The sequence below is a fragment of the Macaca fascicularis genome, chromosome 8, assembly GCF_037993035.2.
Source record: "Macaca fascicularis isolate 582-1 chromosome 8, T2T-MFA8v1.1".
NCBI lineage: Eukaryota > Metazoa > Chordata > Mammalia > Primates > Cercopithecidae > Macaca > Macaca fascicularis.
The window spans coordinates 118,449-139,369 of NC_088382.1; the positions used below are offsets into that span (position 1 = coordinate 118,449).

General features: G+C 50.3%; 1 protein-coding gene across 1 annotated transcript in view; it reads right to left on the reverse strand.

The window, feature by feature from the left end:
* Window positions 1–20,921, reverse strand: part of LOC135964575 (disco-interacting protein 2 homolog C-like) — a 156,122-nt gene continuing 135,201 nt past the window's right edge. Inside the window, exon 4 of the mRNA XM_074000142.1 lies at window positions 1–5,591. The gene's annotated coding sequence lies outside the window, so the exon portion shown is untranslated. The remainder of the gene's footprint in view (window positions 5,592–20,921) is intronic.

The following is a 20,921-nucleotide window of genomic DNA, read 5'->3' on the forward strand; positions in this document are numbered from 1 at the left end:
TTTTTTTTCTTGTCAACGAGGGTCTTTAATTATTTAAACCAAAAGAGAAAAACAGGCCAGAAAAGAAAAACAACTAGTAAAGCTCGGAACTGCGAAGGTGGCATCATTCCGTTAGTCTCGGATTTTGCTTCCTGGGTTTGTGACGTGGTCAGAGTCCTTGTCTTTGATTTCCTAACACAAGTTGTTAAAGTTGGAAGTGAGTGTGAAATTGAGTTAGTCTAGCTTTATTCTTTCACGGATGAGAAGTGAATTATCTTCAGCAAGGTGGGTGCAGGCGTGGTCCCCGGGGGTCACTGTGGTGAACAGGCCGCCCTTGTGGGGAGCCAAGTTCGTCATCACTGGGACAGAGCCCAGGACACTTCCCCAGCTGGCCAGCCTCTTCCTAGAACCTCACACATTGCAAAGGATGGAGTCCAGATCTATACCGTGAAGAAACGAGGGTGGTTACAGAAAGCACCACGATCTCAGCTGAGTGGCTCTGAGCACCCCAACGTTGGGGCACCTCAGCATCCTGTGTGGCTCAGGCTGTGCCCAGCAGGGAGGCCGGCCCGATCGAGCTGCGGTCTCCACCCTGAGAGTGAGGGCTCCTTCCCCCAGCGCGAGTTAAAGCATCATGTGTCCACCTGTGCAGTGGCTGGTCCCAGTGGCCCTGGAGGGCTGAAACCCTGGGTCCCGCCACTGGTCCGGGGCATCCGTTTCCCCTTCCTGCAGTTCCTGTGTCTGTGTGTCCAGGGGGCTCCGATCCCTGTCTTAGGACCATGGCTGAGGGGTCAAGTTCACCCGCTTTGGAGCTGGCCCGGATCTTGGTTCTGTGGATCCTCGCTGTGTGGCTCTGGAGCAGTTCTGTCCTCAGGAGATGGATCCTCACAGCCGCCTCTTGGGGCCATGAGGAGAATTAACAGGACAACCCCCGGGTAGCTGCTCAAAGCCCTGTGCGGGGCCAGCCCTGTGTCTCCACCAGTTCCTTTGCTCTGTGCTCCCCCCCCACTGTCACATCGCCAGCCTTTATTTCCTTTTCCTTAGACCCAGACAGCGAATGCTCCGCTGGTCTTGGCAGCCCCTTCTCTAGTCTATCCTCAAATCACTTCCTGACGGACAGCCATGACTAGCCATCGGCGTGACCAAAACCCCACAAAATAGAACCCAACTTTCCTATTAAGCTGTACAGAGCTGTCCCAGCCCACTTCCCACAGGCTGGCCTCATTCACCATGGGATCCGTGGTTCTCACCTGGGGCTGGGGGTGCCCCTGGCATCTGGTGGGGAGTGTCAGGGATGTCCCTCCAGGCCCAGTACAGTCCCCCAGCCAGTGGCCGGCAGACAGCAGCACCCAACCTGATGTCCCTGTGGCTTCTGGTTCCCCGAGGCTGGCTGTGCTTTGCTGCCTCTACATGCTCTCAGACGTGTGCCCTCTCTCCACCTTCACTGGTTAGCAGTGTTCCATCCATTAGAGCTCAAAGCACTGCCTCCCGGCATTGCAGCCCCTTCTCCTGGCCTGCCGTCTGCCTGTGCCCCACGGTCTGTACCGTGTCCTCACGGACCGATCAGAGCGAGGCTTCCAGGGATGGAAAGGTTCCTGCTTGTGTCTGCTTGTGTCTCTGTCCCGCCTTCTCTGGACCTGGCACCGTGGCCTTTGCCGACAGAGGTCTTGGGTTGATTGTCAGCGAAGCAGACAATCTATATGGCTCTAAATGGCTGTGAACATGCTTGATTGGGTTATTTTAAAAATAGTTGTATATGTAAACATTTGAGTGTGACACAGGTGGATTTTTGGGCTAATGGTCTTGTTCTTCAGGGAGTAACCACAGGCCCATCCACAAGGACCATTTCCAGCTGATTTATGGAACGCTGTTCTACCTGGTTAATTTTCAACGTTATCTCAGCCTGAGAGGTAGGTCAGCATGTGACGAAGTTCACCGGTTTGAATCCTAATCTGCTCCTTAGGAGCTGCACCTTCCATGCCTTCGTTTCTTCCTTGGTTAGGTAGGGAAGGTATGAGCTACCTCAGAGTTGTGAGTGAGGCCTGCATCGAGTGACCGCATTAAAGTGACAAGGACTGCACCCGGAGTGTTGATATTTAAAGACCTTTAAACATCGCGATGCCGCATTTTGGTACCCAGGTAAAACAGCAAAGTTCTTTCAGATGCAGACACAGACCCTCGGTGAGGTGGGGGGCTGATGGCAGGAGGTGGACCACCGACCCTGTAACGAGGGCGTGGTCTGTTCGAGGCTGAACGAAGTGCACATCATTGCATGTACCACGGAAGTCCCTCTCGTGAAGTCCTGGAAGGGTCCATGTGGCTGAGCCGTGTGGTCTGTCCATGACGTCCGGCAGAAGCAGAGCTTTCGGGTGCAGCCTTGCTCTTGTGCGCACAGCCCTCAACGGTCTCAAAAGTCTGAGGCTTAAAGCAGGCTTGGGGTTTCCTTACACCTCCTGGACATCTAATTTGCCTGGCAAACATGTTTTTCTTGGGTGTAAAGGTGAAGGAATGGGTGATTCTGGTGAAAGTGTACTAATTACTGCACTTCTGGGTCAGTGGCGCTTGGTTGAAGACACTATCTGCCCTGGATGGACATCTCTGGGATGGTGAGAACCGGTGGCTGGATGTCGCAGGGTTGCCAAGAAGATGCCAATTTTTTCCTTTTTCCTGAGTAACAACACCCTACTTTGTTTAGGGAAGCAGCACACCCAGCTGAAAATCCAATTCTCTTGTACGGCGGAGCGGCTGGTGACACAGGTCCAGATGCTGGGATGCTGATGGGGGGTCCTGGAGTGGGAGGTGTCAGGAGGCTTTCCTGACCCACAGCAGCCCTGGGCCCTTGTCCGGCCTTCTTGCCCGGGGCATGACACCTGGAGGGAAAGCAGCTTCGGGGGCCCGAGGGCCAGAAGGCAGAGTCCTGGCGTGTGAGGCAGGCCTGGGCCAGGCTCCTCGGAGGATGTCACAGACCTGCTGCCCATGCAGGGACCACCCACCTCTGAGCCCCACGCAGATTTTCCTCCATAGCCGAGTGAAATCCTGGTACAGCCAGTGAGGCAGTCAGAGGCACCTTTTGTGGAAGGAGGACAAAGCTGGAGAGAAAGAGGTTTTCCTAAAGGCACAAGGCGCTGATTCTGCGTTAGGGATAATTCCTAGGAGTGTGGTTGCTGGTGGGTGGAAAACTAGCCAGAGAATAAGTGGGAGTGGCACTTGCTGGTATTTGACTGATTCGTTCACGAATGGTCCGAACAGTTCCAGTGAAAAGAACATTTCGGACACAGAAGTTTTCATCCTGCCTGACAATGAGCATGACCGTGGGCTGTTCCATCCTTCCTGGGCGACAGTGAGAGGGTCTCAGGCCCTTCCGGCCCTGTGCTGTGCCCCATCCCAGGGTGTGTGCCCCATCCCGAATAGGCTGGAATGCCTCTGGGTGCAGCTGAGCCTCTTGAAAAGGGAAGAGACATGTGATGTGCTCTGGCTGAACAGGAAAACGAGGGAGGACAGGGAGAGGGGCCTGGAGGTGAGGAGGATGGTGAGCAACACTGGGGACAGAGGAAGTAGGGTAACACCAGGGACAGGGGGACGGAGGGTAAGGCCGGGGACAGGGGCATGGAGGGTAACGCCGGGGACAGGGGATGGAGGGTAACACCACTTCTCCAGGTGCCTTTGGGGGATGCTGCCGCCTCTCGCACCCCAGAGTGAAGTCAACAGGATTCTGTCCCGAGGAGCCCCAGAGCCTGGCAGCTGGGATTGTCGCAGTATGAACCACTGTTCACTAGCTCTGCACCCTGGGACAGGCTCCCTGGTGTTTCCACCCTGGTTTCCCATCTGGACAGTGGGACCCTGAGTGTCCCCGTCCCAGCTGCGCCCAGAGCCCTGGACTCCAGCGTGTCGTCGGCACTCATTAGCGTTTCTTTTGTTGTGGTCCGTGGACGAAGTGGCTCTCTCTTTGTGTGTTCACAGCCCTCCTGCTCACTTTACCTTCTGGCAACACTTTTTACATAGCTTCGTATGTGGGGAGGACTCGAGTGATTAATGGAATGTTTCATCAGGTGCAGTTCTTCTGTTTCCCAGTTTTGACACAACATTTGGTGAAATTTCCAGGGACTCCTGTGGTCAGCCTCACGGTTTCACTCTGTCACTTTCTAATGCAGTAGTCTTTGGGAGTCTTTTCAATTAAGCGCCATCATTTAAAAATAAGTTTTATAATATGCAGTTTCAGGTTAATTCTTTACCTTTGTGTCTCAGGCAGTACTACCTACCTGTGAGTAGTCACAAAGGTTCACGCAGTTTTCTCTAGCTGTCCCTAGCTCGTAGCTCAGCAGGTCCCTTCAGATGAGTCAGCCAGCTGTGTACCTGCATGTTCAGGATACTTGTCAGGGGCCTTCCTCAGAGCAAGACCAACGCTCACCTCATCCTTGGGACTTTGGAGCCCGCCCTGGAGAGACTCCAGCCACGTCCAAAGGGGCCGTCCGGGTCCCACAGGCTGGTGGGAGTGACTTCTGAGCCACTCCAGACCACACTTTGTGTTCCTACACCCCACAAAGCCACTTAAAGTGCCATGTTCTGGTGCTGTGTGCCTCACCAGTGTGCCACACAAGCCTGCACGGGGATCTGAGCGGGCGCTGCCTTCCTCAGGCTATGCTGGAGTTTTGGGGCAACTGGAGCACTCGTGGCTGTCATTCTCGCCACTGTCTGGGCTTCCCTAGAGGGTCTCACCTGCAGCCTGAGGACCACATCGGCAGCCACTGAGGAGCCACCAGGTGCAGCGTTGGTCCCACTCAGTCCTTCTCGACTTTGGTGAGAGAGTAGACAGCAAAACTTCAGCTGGGAGCCCCAGGCCTTCTCTGCTTGGGGCCCTGGGACTGACATAGCACAGATCCTGCCATCCACGTGCTGGGGGCCCCGCCGTGCGGCTCCCTCCTCTGGTCAGGGGCTGCACCCTTGGGCTGTGCAGCTCCTGGTTCTCACACTCAGGGGCCCAGGGAGAGTGGTGGATGAAAAGAGAAGGAGAAGGGTGGCAGTTTGAGCCCAATTGTGTTGGCTTCATCTTCCGCCTCTTGTCCCTAAGTACATTGGCAAAGTTTTCCAGGTGAAAACTCAGAAGGGATTTTTAATGACTGGAATCTGTGAATTCCATGGAAGCCAAGTCTGTCCACCTCTTTCACCCACCTCATTTCTCCCCGTTGGGGCTGATTTTGGCAGCGTTCATAGGGGCAGGGACGGAAGGGGTGGGGGCCAGCCGTCGGCCCTGTGTCCCTCCCTTCCTCCCCTCAGCGCCACAGCATTTCGGTGTCATCCCCTTCCGTGCACGCGTCCTCATGAAAACCAAGTGCGGCTGGAGGGAGATGCCTGCGCCCACTCCCGTGACCTTCCCGGCCGGCCTGGCTGCAGCGGCCTCTCGGCAGGCATCTTTCTGGTGCTGCCTCCGTGCCCCTCCCATCACCTGATGCTCGTGTTCCTGAATCTTCACGCGTGTGCTCTGTGCAGCCACCTCACGGGCTCCCTGGGAAGGAAGACAGTGTCTCACACCGGTCAGAATGCTCTTCTCTGTCCACTGAATAGTCCAACACAGAATCATTCCTCTGTGATTATTTGTGCTTTGTTATGTAGAACTGGAATAAAGAAAAAGTGAATTTAGACATTACAGCCATCAGGTTGAAGCTTAGTAATTGCACTAGGGAATTAAATGGAAGCATTTGAGCTTCTCGAGTTCTAATTCCACATCTTCGTATCCCCATCACCCCCCATACCCAGTGTCTAACAGAGCTCTTGGTCTAGGAGTTTCTTGATAAATGCTTACTGAATTGAACTGGACTGAGCTTAACATTCCCACCCAGAGTTAGAAGCCAGTCCCTGAATAAATTGCATTTAGAATATGAGTTTGATGTTACTGTGGTAAGGGGTATCCTACACGTCATAATTCCTAGTCAATATCGGGTATTTAGTCAAATAGACTCAAGTATAGAGAAGCATAGGCCCATCTGGCAAAAGGGCAAGGCACGCTGCTTTAGGTCCAGGTCCCCAATATCAACTATGAAAATAAAACGTCAACTCCAATGACAGCCCTGTCCTCAGCTGGTCACTGTTTATGCTAACAATTACAAACAGCTTGAACTTGCTGTCCTGAGAGGCAACACACCCTCCATTCTCTCTGCAGTGTAGCTGCCTTGGTGGATGGAACATGCCCCTCCTCCTTCCCTCTCCCTATCCCTCCCTCCCCCCTCCTCTCTCCCTCCCTCTCCCCTCCTCTCTCCCTCCTTCCCCTCTCCTTCTTCCTATCTTCTCTCACCTTTCTCCCCCCACCTTCTCTCCTGGACAAGGGGCAGAAGAGAGGAGATCTCCGGAATCTTCTGCTTCATCCAAGCAGCTTGGGGGCAGCATCAACAGCTGCAATTTGGCTGCCCCAGCAGGTGCCTCAGGGCAGCCTTTCTAATGGGAATCCTGGAATCATGTCTTTCCTTAATGTGTCCTAAAGGCTGGAGGACATGAAGTGAAACAATGCTCCATGCTCAGTCCTGTGATTTTGTGTAATTATTGGACTTACTTTGAAATTAAACTAAATGATACCCAAGGTAGAGCATGAAAAAAAAGAAAAAACAGGCTATGGTGTTTGAAAAACAAACAAAACCATTTGGTTTGTTGGTTTGTTCTTAGACCTTCACAGGCTCCTAGGTCACACGTTTCAGTTTCTTAGCAAGTGGCATTCTCTGCAGAAGCTGTGTCAGTCTCTGTTTGATGATGTCAGCCACAGCAGAAAGAAGCACTCCGTAGGCCCCGTGCTCAGCACCTTGGCGTGAGCTCCTGCCATCTTCTGTTCATGCTCATCACAGCTCTGTGCAGTGGGCATCCTCCTGATCCCTGTGGGAGGATGGAGGATGGAGGCGGAAGGGTGAGTGATGGCAGGATCACATGAGGGGTCTCTCCCGAGGTAGGGAGGGGAACTGGCCCAGGACCTTAGTGCCCATCGCATCCTTCTTCCTCCTCCTCTGCCTCTCTGTGACTGTTTGACTCAGGCTGCAGGGACAGACATGAGTATGTGCAGAGCCTGTGTGCACCCCTGGGAATGTGTGCTCATATTGGCAGGGAGGGATGTGAGTGTGTACAGAGCGTGTGTGCACACCTTGATGTGAGCGCGTATGGAATGTGTGTGCACACCTTGGGGATGTGTGCTGGCATTGGCAGGGACAGATGTGTACAGAGCGTGTGTGCACACCTCGGGGTGTATGTTGTCGTTGGCATGGACAGACGTGAGCGTGTACAGAGCGTGTGTGCACACCTGGGGGTGTGTGCTGGTGTTGATAGGGACAGATGTGTACAGAGCGTGTGTGCACACCTGGGGGTGTGTGCTTATGATGTTTTGTAACCGGCAAATACGTGGCCTGTTGCATCGGGCGGCCCTGCGCCCATGCTGAGCCCGTCAGTGGCCCTCGGGTTGGGGTCTCCATCTGCCCAGACAGCACTCGAGTGGCTTGAGGTTTCAGATTCTTCCTCTACGGATACTTGGGCTTCCTCAGGACCAAACATCAGAACCAGCCAACTGCAAACTACAAGAACGTTCAAATGCATCTTCAGTAGGAAAAACAAAAGCAATTGGAAAAATTTTCCAACGTGACCCCGTGGTTAAGCCGTTAGATACTCCAGCCAACAGATTGAGTCACTTTAAAATTCACACCAATTAAAATGGTTGTGAGAGTTGCAGAGCTTTACCGCTAAACCTTGAAATAATTGAAGCATTCTGCTCCACTTGCTTACAAACTAGAGTTGGGGATACCTTTCAGTCCAAAGTAGCAACCTTCTAAATCCAGTTTAGATGCGAGGCTCCCACTGACACAGGAAGAGACAGTGGCCCTTGATTATTCTCCTGTGTTCAGATACTGTGTCATTTCTTTTTTTTTTTTTTTTTGTATCCTGATCATCACTTCTGCTTTTCCAATTCAAACTAAAGGAAGGGAGTTTAGTTCTGTTTTGGAGAAGCTGTGGTTAGTAGTTTCTTTTCATGGTTTGCTTAATCTCTTAAGTCTGGTGCTTACATTACCCAAACAGACTTTTCTTTAGTACGACAGTGCCATAACCCAGGGCTTCTCCCTCCATATCTGCTCCCCAGGGGGCTCCCTAGGAATGGGCGCTGGAGATCCAGCCCCCCTCCATGTGCCATTTTCTTTGAGTCCAAGGTAGCTTTGGCTCAGAGAAGAAAAGAGGCCTCCGGGTTAGGTGCCTCTGACTGCTTGCTTGTGAAATGTTTAATGATAAGGCGACTTCCAAACTAATTTACACATTGATAGTTGTAGCTTGAAGTATCACCGCAGTCATAAGAACAAGAAACACTCCCATAAAGTAGATAAGCAGAAAAAAGCCATAGAAGTTTAATAAAGCGCAAATAAAATGGTGTTGTAAGAATGTCCAGTGGGAAATGCTCTCAGTCCAGCCAGATCCAGCTGTGGCGTCAGTCCAGCTGTGGTGTCCTCCTGTAAAAACATTCAGCCACATGTGGCCCTGATCGCAATCACTACTCTGAATTGTGATCCAGAATGTTCTTGGGGGCCGATGCTGGGACTGTTCCAGCAGTTCAATCTGATTGGGCGTCACGGTGGTGATGTGCTTAGCGCGGCCAGCTGGGCTGAGTGGTGGCCACCCGTGCACTCGCCACGTGCAGCCGTTATTCTGGTGATGGGGTTGCATGCGCCCCGGCTTGTCCACCTGGGCTATTAAAGTACTGGGAACCCAACCGCGGGCGGTGCCTCCCGATATGGGAGCTGTCTTTTTTATCCAGGGCCCTGTGGCGCTGCAGAACCCTGCTGCCAGTCTGAGCTCACAAGGAGGTACCGGAGGGCTCTGCTGGGGCATGGAGGTCCCTGAGCAGGTGGTCACTTATTGCTTGTGGAGTGGTCCATGGCCTGTGAGTTTATTCTCGGGGTTTGTGTGGGCGAGGTTAACCAGTTCACAGCTGGGCACTTACCCCTTACACAGGTGACACTAGTTAAAGTGGAATCTATATTAGCTCACACGGGAGTGTGTGAGGAGCTGGGAGGGTGGGGAGGCTTGGCCTTAGCACTAGATTCCCGGGCTCCTGACATTTCTGCGTCTTCCAGTTGAGGGGCCGTCAGAGCCACTGTGGGTCCTGAAGACAGTGGGTGCCATATGGACCAGGGGATGCAGAAGCCTCTAGAGGCTGCGGGAGGCAAGGAGACGGTGGCTTCCCCAGAGCCAGCCCTGCCGCCACTTCGACGTTAGATGGTGGGACCTGTTTTGGACTCCAGCTTCCAGAAATGTGAGAAAATAAGTCAGAGTTTAGGGCGCTAAATTTGGGGTGATTTAGTGGAGAAATAGAAAACTAGCCCACAAATGTGCACGCATTGAAATGTGCTCTGTCCAGGTGTTCACAGTGGTGTGAGGGAGATGGCATCAGGGTTCTGGGAACTGTGCAGTTTTACTGAAGGAAGGGGGCTCGCCACGCCTTTCCTCATATAACTGAAGGTATGTATGCCTGCCACACTGCCCAGGAGACAGGGACTAGAATTCTGACTTTATTTCTTATGGGAACCAAGCCACAGTCAGAACACGGTGAGGGCCGAGACGAGCTTCCTACAGCCTGAACTGGGAAGAGGAATCGCAAGTAGTTTGTGTTTTTCTACACAGACCTGTCCTTTTCAAGTTTTGTTAAGTTTTGGAAAAAGGGAGAAGCCAGGCACACCTCGGCGAGGGACAGTGTTTCTGGAGGTGGTGCGGCTTCAGCCTGAACGTGGCCGTGTGGTTGGGAGGCTCAGAAACTGCCCTCCAAGGGCACTCATCTATTCCTTATTGCAGTAATACCTCGTTTACAGAAATCCACAGAAATTACAGTGCGGGAGGCTTCTGGTCTGGATGGGTTTGTGTGGACCGAGGTCACGGGGTGTTTTCCCAAGTGCTAATCCTGATCTGGCAGAGGCTCTGTTCCCAAATAATTATTCCACAGTTTCAGAGCCTATATCTGAGTGATAGTCTTTTAACTTTGTTGCATAAAAGGAAACAAAGTATGTCTTGAGGGTCTAAAAATCCATGTGGTAATCATGGCTGTAAACTCATACCTGGGGCTTTGGGATGGAGTGAAAACCACCGTCACCTGGCGTGGACGCTGCGTGGTATTTTTAGCATGGTGGCCTGCTCGTGCCTTGAACTCTATCTGCAGTGTGAGCAACAGCTGTGCATTTGAGAAATGTGGACAGGTCAGCTTGCTCCTCCAGGGGCCTGCAGGCATCCGGGTGAGGGGCCTGGGATGAGGCCACATCAGTGGGAAGGAGCTTGGTTGTGTCAGCAGATATGTCTGTCTCTACAGGCCCGCAAGCCAGCCAGAACCCAGTTTTCCTTAGGTCATCTAATGCCAGAAAAAACCTGTTTCTTAGAGATTCTCATAATTTATATTAATGAACCATTCGACCGTACATAAAATGTTATAAATGCATGAGGCTTTACAACTTGGCAGATGTGTAACTCACATGTCGTTGTACCAAACTGTTGAAGATATTTGTTTCACTTGAAGGTTGTTAGCATTTTATGTGCAAAGCAAATGCCAGTAGCATTTTGAAGGAGTATTTTGGAATTTTAAACACAGTGGGATAGTGCTGGGTCTCTGGGATACTGGTGAGGTGGACGTGACCTCAAGCTCTTGTAGCTTGCAAGCAGGATTGCTAAATTGTCACAACTGCAGTGCTGGAAAGTCAAAGTGGATTTCTGTAAATGAGGTATTAGTGCAATAAGGAACAGGTGAGTGCCCGTGGAGGGCAGTTTCTGAGCCTCCCAGACACCCCAGGAGGAAGCGGGGGACGGGGGCAGTTACCCACCAGAACCTGGACGGTGAAGCTGGGTTTGCTGGTGGCCCTGCTTGGCAGGTCATTACATGCAATAAGAAACAGGTGAGTGCCCTTGAGAGCGGTTTCTCGGCCCCCTTCAGAACCGCAAGTGGAAGACGCTCCAAGGTGGGGGGTGGGGGTTCGGTTAATCCACAGGGGCCTGGATGGTGGAGCTGGGTTTGCTGGTGGTCCTGCGTGGCAGGTCATTACATGCACTAAGGAACAGGTGACTGCCCTTGAGGGCGGTTTCTCGGCCTGCTTCGGAACTGCAAGTGGAAGACGCCCCAAAGTGAGGGGGGGCTGGTGGTCGGTTATCCAGTGGGGCCGGATTTGCTGGTGGCCGCTGCGTGGCAGGTCACGGCGTGGAGCGATGGGAGGGGAGTGGAGTGGGAATAGAGGATGCACCCTCCACAGCTACTGCTGGGAGTTGGCTCTGGTAGCAGAAGGGGCATAGATAGAGGGATTCCCATCAGGGGCAACACGACTGGGGTCCCACGTGTGGTGGATGCCGAGGTGTGGCTATATGTAATCTCAGTCTGCACAGCCGTCCTGGTGAGTGGGTTCAGTTAGCTTCCCATCTCACATTTGAGAAATCTCGGGGGCTCACATCACAGCTAGGTGGGTTGGAACTAATGTCTCAGGCAGGACGTTGGCCCCAGAGCCCAGATCTTACCCGCCCCCTCTCTTTTCAGTCCACCAAGCTTGTAGAGAGGGTTGTGTGGTGGTGGGTGGCGGCTGAGAAACCAACACAGTAGAAGGCGGGGAGGAACTAAACCAGGCAGGAGACACAGGCAGTGCTTGGGAGGTCTGCACGGGGTGTGGGTGTGGGAGACACCTCTGGGCCAGTGAACCCCGTTCTGTGCTCCTGGCTTGCCCAACCTTGGCCCTCAGCCACATGCTGCGTGCTTTAGGTGAAATCTCAGTCGCTCGTGTGGTGCGGGCATCTTTTCTCCCTGGCTTTGCCTCTCTTTAAATCACGGAGTCTCAGTGGGGATGGCGGGGCGGATGGTGGTCCATGGAATTTGCCCTCCACCTCCCCATCCTTGTCCTGTCCTGTCTGGCCTGTTACCTGAATCTGTGTCTCTTCAGAGCCTGCAAATGAGTGGAGGCCACGACAGCCTCTCGCTGACCGACCTCTCAAACTTTTATTCATCAGAATAGTGTTAAATGCCGATTCCTAGGCACCCCCATCGGACTCTACGCCTGCCTAGCATGGGTACTTTGGGGGAAGGTACAGAGGATTGCTGGGCTGTTCCAGGGGGGAATTTGCATTGTTGAATGTCTATTGTGTTCCTTCCAGCACTCTACTTTCCACGCACACGTGGCATTAAACCTGGAAGACCTCTGGGTGCTGTGCTGGTGAGGAAGCCCCGGCTGGACGAGGGGCTGCTGGGGCTCGGACTTGATTCCTGGGCTGGGGGCTGCGGGCTTATTCTCTTCAGTGGGTCTGCTGATGGGATGCCCTGAGAAGTCCTGCTGTGCACTCAGGGGAAGGTGCAGAGACAGGCTCAGAAAAGACAGACCATGGATTTAAAAATTCCTACTGGAAAATCTTTTATGAGCAAAGTAATTTGCATCTAACTGAAGACAATCATTGCTTGAATAATTGGTTTGTTTACAAAGTTGGTCCTATGAACAGATTAAAGTTTTCCTTCATGCCTTATCTACAATGTGAATAGGAGCTATTACCGCAACTTAAATTAGCTTTAAATTTCGTATCAGATTGCAGTCCAGATTACAAACGGCTGCTTGATAATCTAATTGATAAAACGGAGGAATTTAGTGCTTGGAACTCGGAGTGAAGGGAACAGAATTGCTTTGGTTTCTCAAAAGGGTGTTGACTGAGTGGTGACCTGGGGTGAAGAGAAGTGGCTAGAGTCATTACACTCGAGGAGATGATCTGCCCCCGCCTTTCTCAGCTGTCTTCTGGACAAAACAAAGGGTGATAAATGGAAAAAATTCAGCACTGAGTTCGTCTATGCCCTGAGCTTCTCATACAGTCATTAATGGGCTGTATCTGTGAAGCCTCCATACAGGCACAAAGGAATTAGGCTAGAGTAAGGCGGCCGGCGACCTCTGGCGTCTGGACCGCGTGTCACTTCCCTAAAGCCCTTTTGGGTGAAATGACAGTGGCAATGTCGTTGTTCGGAGGAGTGTAATCTCACGTATGAGATGCAGATTTTAAATGATGCAGATTTTAAACACCAAAGTCAGGAAGCTTGGTGGGAGTGGCTGTCTTCCAAGTGGTTTTCTGTGCTGCCATGGATGAGGCGTGGATGTGTCATCTGTTGGTGAGATCCACTGGTGAAGGGGCTAAGGAAACCATGGAGGTCAGGGGTGTGAAGCTGCATCTCTTCTGGCATCCCAAGGAAATACATCTTGTAAAACGTGTGAATTTGACCCTGACCCTAACCCCAACCCTGAGTGTTGAAGTCTGGTGCAGTGTCTTGAGCCCTCTTCTGCATTGAGGGTGAGTGACTGTAAATGACCGATTCCTCAGTGGTGAAAGTTCAAATGTAGCTTCCCTGAGGAAGCCAGACCTCGGTCACCCGTATCTCCATTGTAAACACTGCGGCCCCTACGCGGGTGGCTGCAAGTTTCCAGGCCTTCCTTGGAGAAGCAGCCGTGAGGTGCTTGATGATTTGATAACATCAGCCACCTTCTGTCTTCTGTCTAATCACGGTACAAATGATTCTCCTACAAGGAAATGGATCTGGTTTCTTCCTGATCGTTGGAAGAAGCAGCCTGCCTAGGGACTCCACCGTCCTCTGCACTTTCACAGCGAAGCCTGTGTCTGTCTCCAAGGAGTGTCACGTGTGTCGTGGGAATCGCTTCCTTAATTCTTCCTGCTTTTGAGGGCTCCGGTAGCTCTGCCTGTTTCACCCGGGATGAGCAGCAGGTGGTCTCTGGCTACTGTGGGACTAGGGCTTGGGGGTGCATCATCACATCCGGTGGCCTGTCCAGGTGGGCATCATTGTCTTTTGCCTGTTGCCTGAGGCAGCTGTGATGCCATGGGGGTCATGCTTGTCAGGGCCAACCCAGTTCTTCCCGTGTACACCTCTCCTGCTGGAGTGCCTTTCCTTATGATGACTTGTTGAATTAACGTGGAGAATGCAGAGAGGCTCTGGGCCTCTCTCTCTCCCATTCTTACTCCCTGGAGCTGTGAAGCCCGACAAGGGAGCCCATAGCCAGAGGCTCCTTTAAATTGAATTAGAATAAAGATTTGATTACATAGCTAAACACATTTGAAAAGAACTTCACAGATTAAATTCCAGATTCAACCCTTCAGGCCCAGTGGCCACGTTTTGGGGCTCAGCAGCTGTAGGTGGCTGTTGTCTTTCTGTGTTGGCTGAGCAGATTGGGGCGTTTCCAGTTCAGCAGGCAACTCTCTTGCATGGCTCTGCCTGTGGTGAGGGCACCTAGGCTGGAGAGCCTCGTGGGGATCCCTTAGGCCTCCGGCTGCAGCCAGGCTGCACGGTTCCTGTGCCCCGGGTCCTCTGCAGGCCCAGATGGATCCCACCACAGAGCCAGCACTGCTAGACTTGGGTACTGTGTGCAGACAGCAGAGGGTCACGTCCGGGCCTTGCAGGGGCTGGGGTGACTGGCCTCCTTGGCCAGGCTTCTGTTTCCGAGTCTTCAGGGGAAATGCATCCACCATCCACCATCCACACCGTGCACCAGAGGAAAACTGCAGGCTTCTCTGTGGATGGTGAATTGAGATCATGCAGAGTGACTAGGTTTGGGCTCCTGAGCAGCGTGGAACCTGATACCTTTAGGTGGAACCTGACATGCCTCCATGTGTACATGGCAAAGAGAATGCAGCATTGTCAGCTTGAATCCAGATGTGCTCCCGTTTTGAGGTGGAAGGTTCTGGGAGTATTGGCCATTGGTGATTGTGCTGCCGTGGAGGACTTTGAATGCAGGCACTGGTTTGGGATAACCCTGGTTTCCTGGTCCTGTATGTGGGCATCCCTGAATATCCCGGACTGGAGGAAGGCAGGGCAGATGGGAGGGTGACAAGAGGTGTCAGGTGTTTCCAGCTTTGGGGACTGATGCCATCAGATGGCCGAGATCAGGATGGTGGTGGCCAGGGACCAAAGCAGGGGTGCGTGGAAATGCCATGTTCCTCGGAGCATGGGGAGGACCTCTTGAACTCTATTCCTGGGCAACAGTTCTTCCATTCTCAGGAATCTGTGCCATTGTAATTGAGTAGCAAATTCTGTAATTACTCTAATTACTTACTGTTAAGTCCCCATGCCAATTACCATAAATTAGCAACAGTGATAACAGTTTGCCTGGTCAAACCTTACCAAGAAAAACCAGTGGACCTAGTTTTAGTTGCCTCCAGTTCCCTCCAAATCAGATTCCTTAGCGGCTTGTGTCCCCACACTTGCTGCAGTTCCTCCTGGGCCTGGCAGGCACATTCCAGACATTCACATCTCAGCTCAGATGCAGGCGTGCACATTATTTATAGAAAATCGCACTGCGCTGTGATCGGCTTGAGCTGACGTTCTCTAGGTGGGAGGTGGAGGTTCAAAAGTTCTAATGGGATGAAATTAGAAATATGAATTTTAAAAATTCACGTGTTATGAACTCTGTTCAGTGATTTTCTCTGAAATGAGAGACTATTTGCAGATGAGGCAGTCAGCCTGCAGCTCTCCTTAAATCTGTCCTAGACCTCGATGCCGTCCTTCGGCCTCTTCCTGGGTGTGGGGTGCTCTGCTTGAAGCAAAACCAAAGGAAAGAACGTGGTCTGCATCACTACTGCAGCCAGCTCAACGCGCACACCCACTAGGAGGGGCGTTTGATCACTTAACATTTTAAATGCATTTAACATTCAACCAGCAAGTCAGCCAGTGCTTTCTGTAAGCAAGCTGCCTGGCTCATGGGAACCTGACACTTGACTTTTTGGAAGAGAGTACTTGCTTCTGTGGAGTCTCAATATTTGTCTCATTTCTTGAGACTCTGCTCAAAGTGATGAACGTGAGTAAATTAGGACTTTTTTTTTTTTTTTTTTTTTTTTTTTTTTTTTGTAAATTGGGCCACAGAGCTCTCTAGGCAGAGTCAGGGGAGTAAACGGCTGTGAAAGATGCCGCCTGATGTGAGCCACGGCCAGGCACTTTGGAACCTGGGATCCCATCTCCAGCCTTTCAAAGGACACAGACGAATATAAAATGCAGATGGGAGAGTTCATAATTTGGGCATCTCTGTTCTTTTGAAATCAAAGTGCAAAGAAAAAGTTTTGCCTTGAGGTCTTAACCCATACTTGTTTTTCTCCTGAGGTTTTAAGATTTTCTTAACTGCTTTTCTCTCCCCCAATCCTTGAGGAAGTTCTATCTTCATATCTTCTTAAAAGATATGGTTAAATTCAACACTGAAATATGAAAACATGCTTTCATATTTTTCTTTAAACTGAGGTATCTGACATTGGTGAAGAACTAACTGGGAGTATTGGTTTATTTTTATTTTTTTGAGACAGTCTTGCTGTGTTGCCCAGGCTGGAATGCAGTGGCACGATCTTGGCTCACTGCAGCCTCACCTCTTGGTTCACGCCATTCTCCTGCCTCAGCCTCCTGAGTAGCTGGGATTATAAGTGCCTGCCACCATGGCTGGTTCATTTTTGTATTAGTAGAGACGGGGTTTCAACATGTTGGCCAGGCTGGTCTTGAACTCCTGACCTCAGGTGATTCGCTCACCTTGGCCTCCCAAAGTGCTGGGATTACAGGCACGAGCCACCACACTCGGCCTGGGATATTCTTGATTATAATTGTAACATATCCCTTTAATAAAAACAAAACAGAACAACAACAACAAAACAGCTGTCTGAAAAGTCTCGAAATTAAAGAGCTCACTTGGACAGGGATTTGGACACCAGTTGAATGGCCCAGCACACCATAGTTACATGGGCCACTCGGCCTGTTAGGTCCTTAGGGTATTTGAAGTCATATGGATATTTGCATTTCTGCCTCTGGATATCGTGTTAGTATTCGGCTAGTGTTTGAGGGCCAGGCTCAGATCCGGGAAAACAAGAGCTCCTGCCCTCACGGCACTTCTCTTCCATGTGTGTGTGTGTCAGGAAAATAGAAAGCATAAGATATTTTTTTCAATGAGCTGGGAAGATGGAAAAACAAGCTTAAGACGTTGACTTGTTCAGAAGAAGGGAAGTGCAAGGAACACTCAGCTTTGTTGCTGCTGAAGGAGGCCCCTGGTGGAGGCTGTTTCAGAGGTGGGGTTTCTCTGAGAAAGGTGGTAAGAGGCAAATAGGATGCCCCATCTGGTTTGCCAGAGATGGGGAAAGTTAGTATCCCCAAAACAGCTTCAGCATTCTGGCAAAGCTTTGGAAAACCAGCTACGGTGTAGAACCTTGTTGGCCGCTGGGTAGAAGGAAAACATTGCTGGTCCTGAGGACTGTACTGTTGTTCCACTGCTATAAAGAACTATCTGAGGCTGGGTAATAAGGAAAAAAAATGTTTAATCGGCATACAGTTCTGTGGGTTGTACAGGCTTCTACATCTGGGGAAACTGACAATCAGAGTGGAAGGTGAAGGGGAGGCCGGCATGTCTTCACATGGCTGGAAGGGGAGAGAGAGTGAAGGGGAAGGTGCCATGCACTTCCAAACAACCAGATCTCAGGAGAACGATCATGAGGACAGCACTTGGGGGATTGTGCTAAACCATTAGAAACCACCCCCATGAGTCAATCACCTCCCACCAGGGCTCACCTCCAACATAGGGTTAGAGTTCAGCATGAGATTTGGGTGGGGACACACAGCCACACCATGTCAGGCTTCCCATTCTTCTCCTGCACGTGCTTCGCAAATGGTTCTGTCATTGGTTTTTGTTTCTGTTGATACATAATATACGTACATATTTTCAGAGTGCATGTGATACCTTGATTCACCCCTATATTGATGAAATCTGTGTACTTGGGATGTCTTTCACTTTAAATAGTTTCTTTTCCTTGTGCTGGTTATGTTAAGTTATTCTCTCCTAGCTGTTTTGAAATACACAGTAGATGACCCACTGCCATCCCCCTGCTGATTTATCAATAGTAGGTCTCGTGTTCCCATTAGGCTGTGTGTTTGTGCACATTACCAGCCTCTGCCCATCCTGCTTATGAGTGGGCTCTGCTGGGCCCTGTTGACCACCTACTTTTGGCCTCCATGAGATCTGCTCTCAGCTCCTGCTTATGAGTGAGAACATGAGCCGTTTCCTTGCTTGACTCGTTTGCTTAACGTAATGTCCTCCAACTCCATCCATGCTGCCGCGGATGACAGGGCTCTCCGCTGTGTGGTGGAGTATTGCTCCTGTGTGTGTTCGGGCCACGTTCCCTTCATCCCCTGTTGACGGGCACTCAGGTGATTCCAGACCTTGGCTACTGTGGATGGAAGCTGAGAGCAGTCACTGGCTTTATACTCGGGGGACGTGAGCCACTTTGATGTTCTCAAGCAGCCTATCCCCAAAGCCCTCCGTAGAATGCCGCATTCGTTTGTACTCATGGCTTCTTCCACTAGGATGAACAGCTGGGAAGGGGCTTTGAGTGAATGCTTGGGTTTCTGTCTTTAATTGGTACCCAGCTACACTGGCCAAGTAGGGGTCCCAGTGACCCTGGACACTACCTCACATAAGGTCCAAAGATGCAGTTAGGTTCTTTTTTTAACTTAAAAAAAAAAATGCTTTTGACCTGGGTAAGCTATGGCATTATCAGTTAGAGTTTTTCATATTGGAAAGGTGTATATTTTATTTTCTAAGAAGGAAAGAAATCCTGTTAAATACTCTAACCACAGATTAAATCATGTCAAGGAAAGAGGTACTATTTTGGGGGAAAATTACCCCTTCATGTCAAAGATCAAGGAGATGACTTACATTGTTTAATTGAGTTAATTATGAAATCTTAAGTGGTTTTAAGAAGATGAGCTGTGGATCCTACAAGACATGAGACTGATACTGATTTAATGTTAGTCAGCCCTGACAGAATGTGGCTAATATTTAAAGCTTGCTCCAGTATTGCTTGATAGATTGTAAGTTAATGTAAAGATCTGTTTGACGCTTTTATTTTACAAAATATTATTGAGAAAAAGTTTGACAGCCAAGGAACGGCCTTCAACCAATTTCTTCCTAATTTCTGTCACCAGAAAATTTTGTCCTGTTAATTCCAGAATTTACTTTTGGAAAGTTCCCGTAAGGAGAGCAGAGGTATTGGTGGTTGAATGGTGACTTGAATTTAGGTGAAGATCGTTAAATATTTCATAGTCATGTTTGTCTTGGTGGTTTTAGCAATTTTATATTAAACTTAGAACTGTGAGTCAAACCAAATGTGTTCTTTTGCTTTTGTGATACTCCTTTGTATGACTATACTGGTAAAGAATGATAAAATGTGTATTGGGTATTTTTTCTGTGTAGATATTAGGATTTTTAGGGGAACAAATTAATCATTCTTCTAATATACACTGTGTGTTGGGTCCTTTGTATATTAGTTGAATCACTCTAATGAGGACCACTTGAAAGTCTGTTTCTATAGCAGATCTTTTATATGTTGACTTGTGTTATGCAAAATCCTTCATCCTCTAAGAAGACTAAGCAATGGGTTGGAGGAAAGATTTAATCACCCATTAGGTCTATTCCGAATGCCCAGAATTGAATGCAAGTACTAATTATGTTTTTGAAGTGGTGTGTGTGTGTATGGGTGTGTGTAGTGGACTCCTTTTTAGGTCATGGGAGGGAGGTAAAGCGAAGATGAGATTTGCTGATGAACATTTGTGCACATGCTAGTGGAGAAGTCATATGACTTGACTGCACCTGCGTACTCTGATTTTGGTTTCGTTAGTGTCCGTAGCCACAAGCCTCAACTGCCTCTGGGACCCACCCTGAGGGGCTGTGGTGAGGGTTATTATAGAGTCGTGCGTCTTAGTGAAGGGCACAAACGGCCTTGTGGGCCTACTTTGGCTTTGTTTGAACGTCTAGATTGTTAAACTAAGTTTAACATTTTGAGGATTATAAATTGTGATTCTTGTCTAAGAAGAGGTTTCTGTTGTCTCTGAAGACAGGAGCCCCAATACAGAGGGTCCCTGGCTCCCAATTGTTACATATCTGATTTTTTTTTTCAACCTTGTGATGGTGTGAACTAGTCACACTCAGTGCATTGTTTGGCCCAAGATGGGCTGCCTCTGGATGAACCCGTTGTAAGTTGAAACTATGATGTCAAATGCACTTTCTATTTAGGATATTTTCAGCTTACGCTGGGTTTATTGGAACAGTTTCATCCCATGGTAAGTCAGGGAGCATATGTGCTCATAAAAGTGGAGACGATCTCATAGATACCGTGAGATATAATGTCTCTGATGTTATAGAGATACGATGAAAACAATCAAGTGGGACTTGGAAGCCTTGGAGGGACTCACATGGGCGGCTCCTGGAATGCAATCTTGAGCGCCACTGGCTTCTGGATGTGACATCTGTACCTTCTGCTTAGCCCAGTGTGTTATCGGCTGCTCTCGAGGGCAGAGAGGTCCAGCGTTCCTGTGTTTAGGTATTTGAGCTGCCTTAAGAGGCTAGGTCAATTCTCACTGGTGTCTTCAGGGCTTTAGGCCTTCTGAACAAGCAGGAGGAAGCACGACTTTGTAGAGCTTTGGAAATCTCAACGGACTTCAGGGCCATCCCCTTTGGCAGGAGAGAGCCCCACTGGAGGCGAGCAGGGTGCCGTGCGGGCCTGTGCTGGGCCCAGGCATGTACGGACGTTGTGAGGGCCACAGGACACAGATCGGTCTTGGTTCACAACTGGCGTCGATGGCCACGCAGCATTTCTGCCAGGTACATGAGTGCGGGGACTTGGGTTTTGGGGTGTGCGTCCTGGTTGCCTAGTTGCTTGGAAGACCCCCATTCAGACCCCAGCCTGAGTCACCGTGACAGGCCTCCTGCTTCACACGCCACACGGAAGCCGTGGCGTCGGTCACTGACGTCCACCGGGTGTCAGATGTGCGTGTGTATCTTCCTTGGTCTCGGGATGTGTCTTGTTTTGAGGTTATAGTAAACGTTCTTTACAAGGGGTTTTGGATTTTTTATGTTGTTTGCAAGGAGGCAGCAGGGAGTGCTTGAGCAATGAGATCCCCTTTCCAA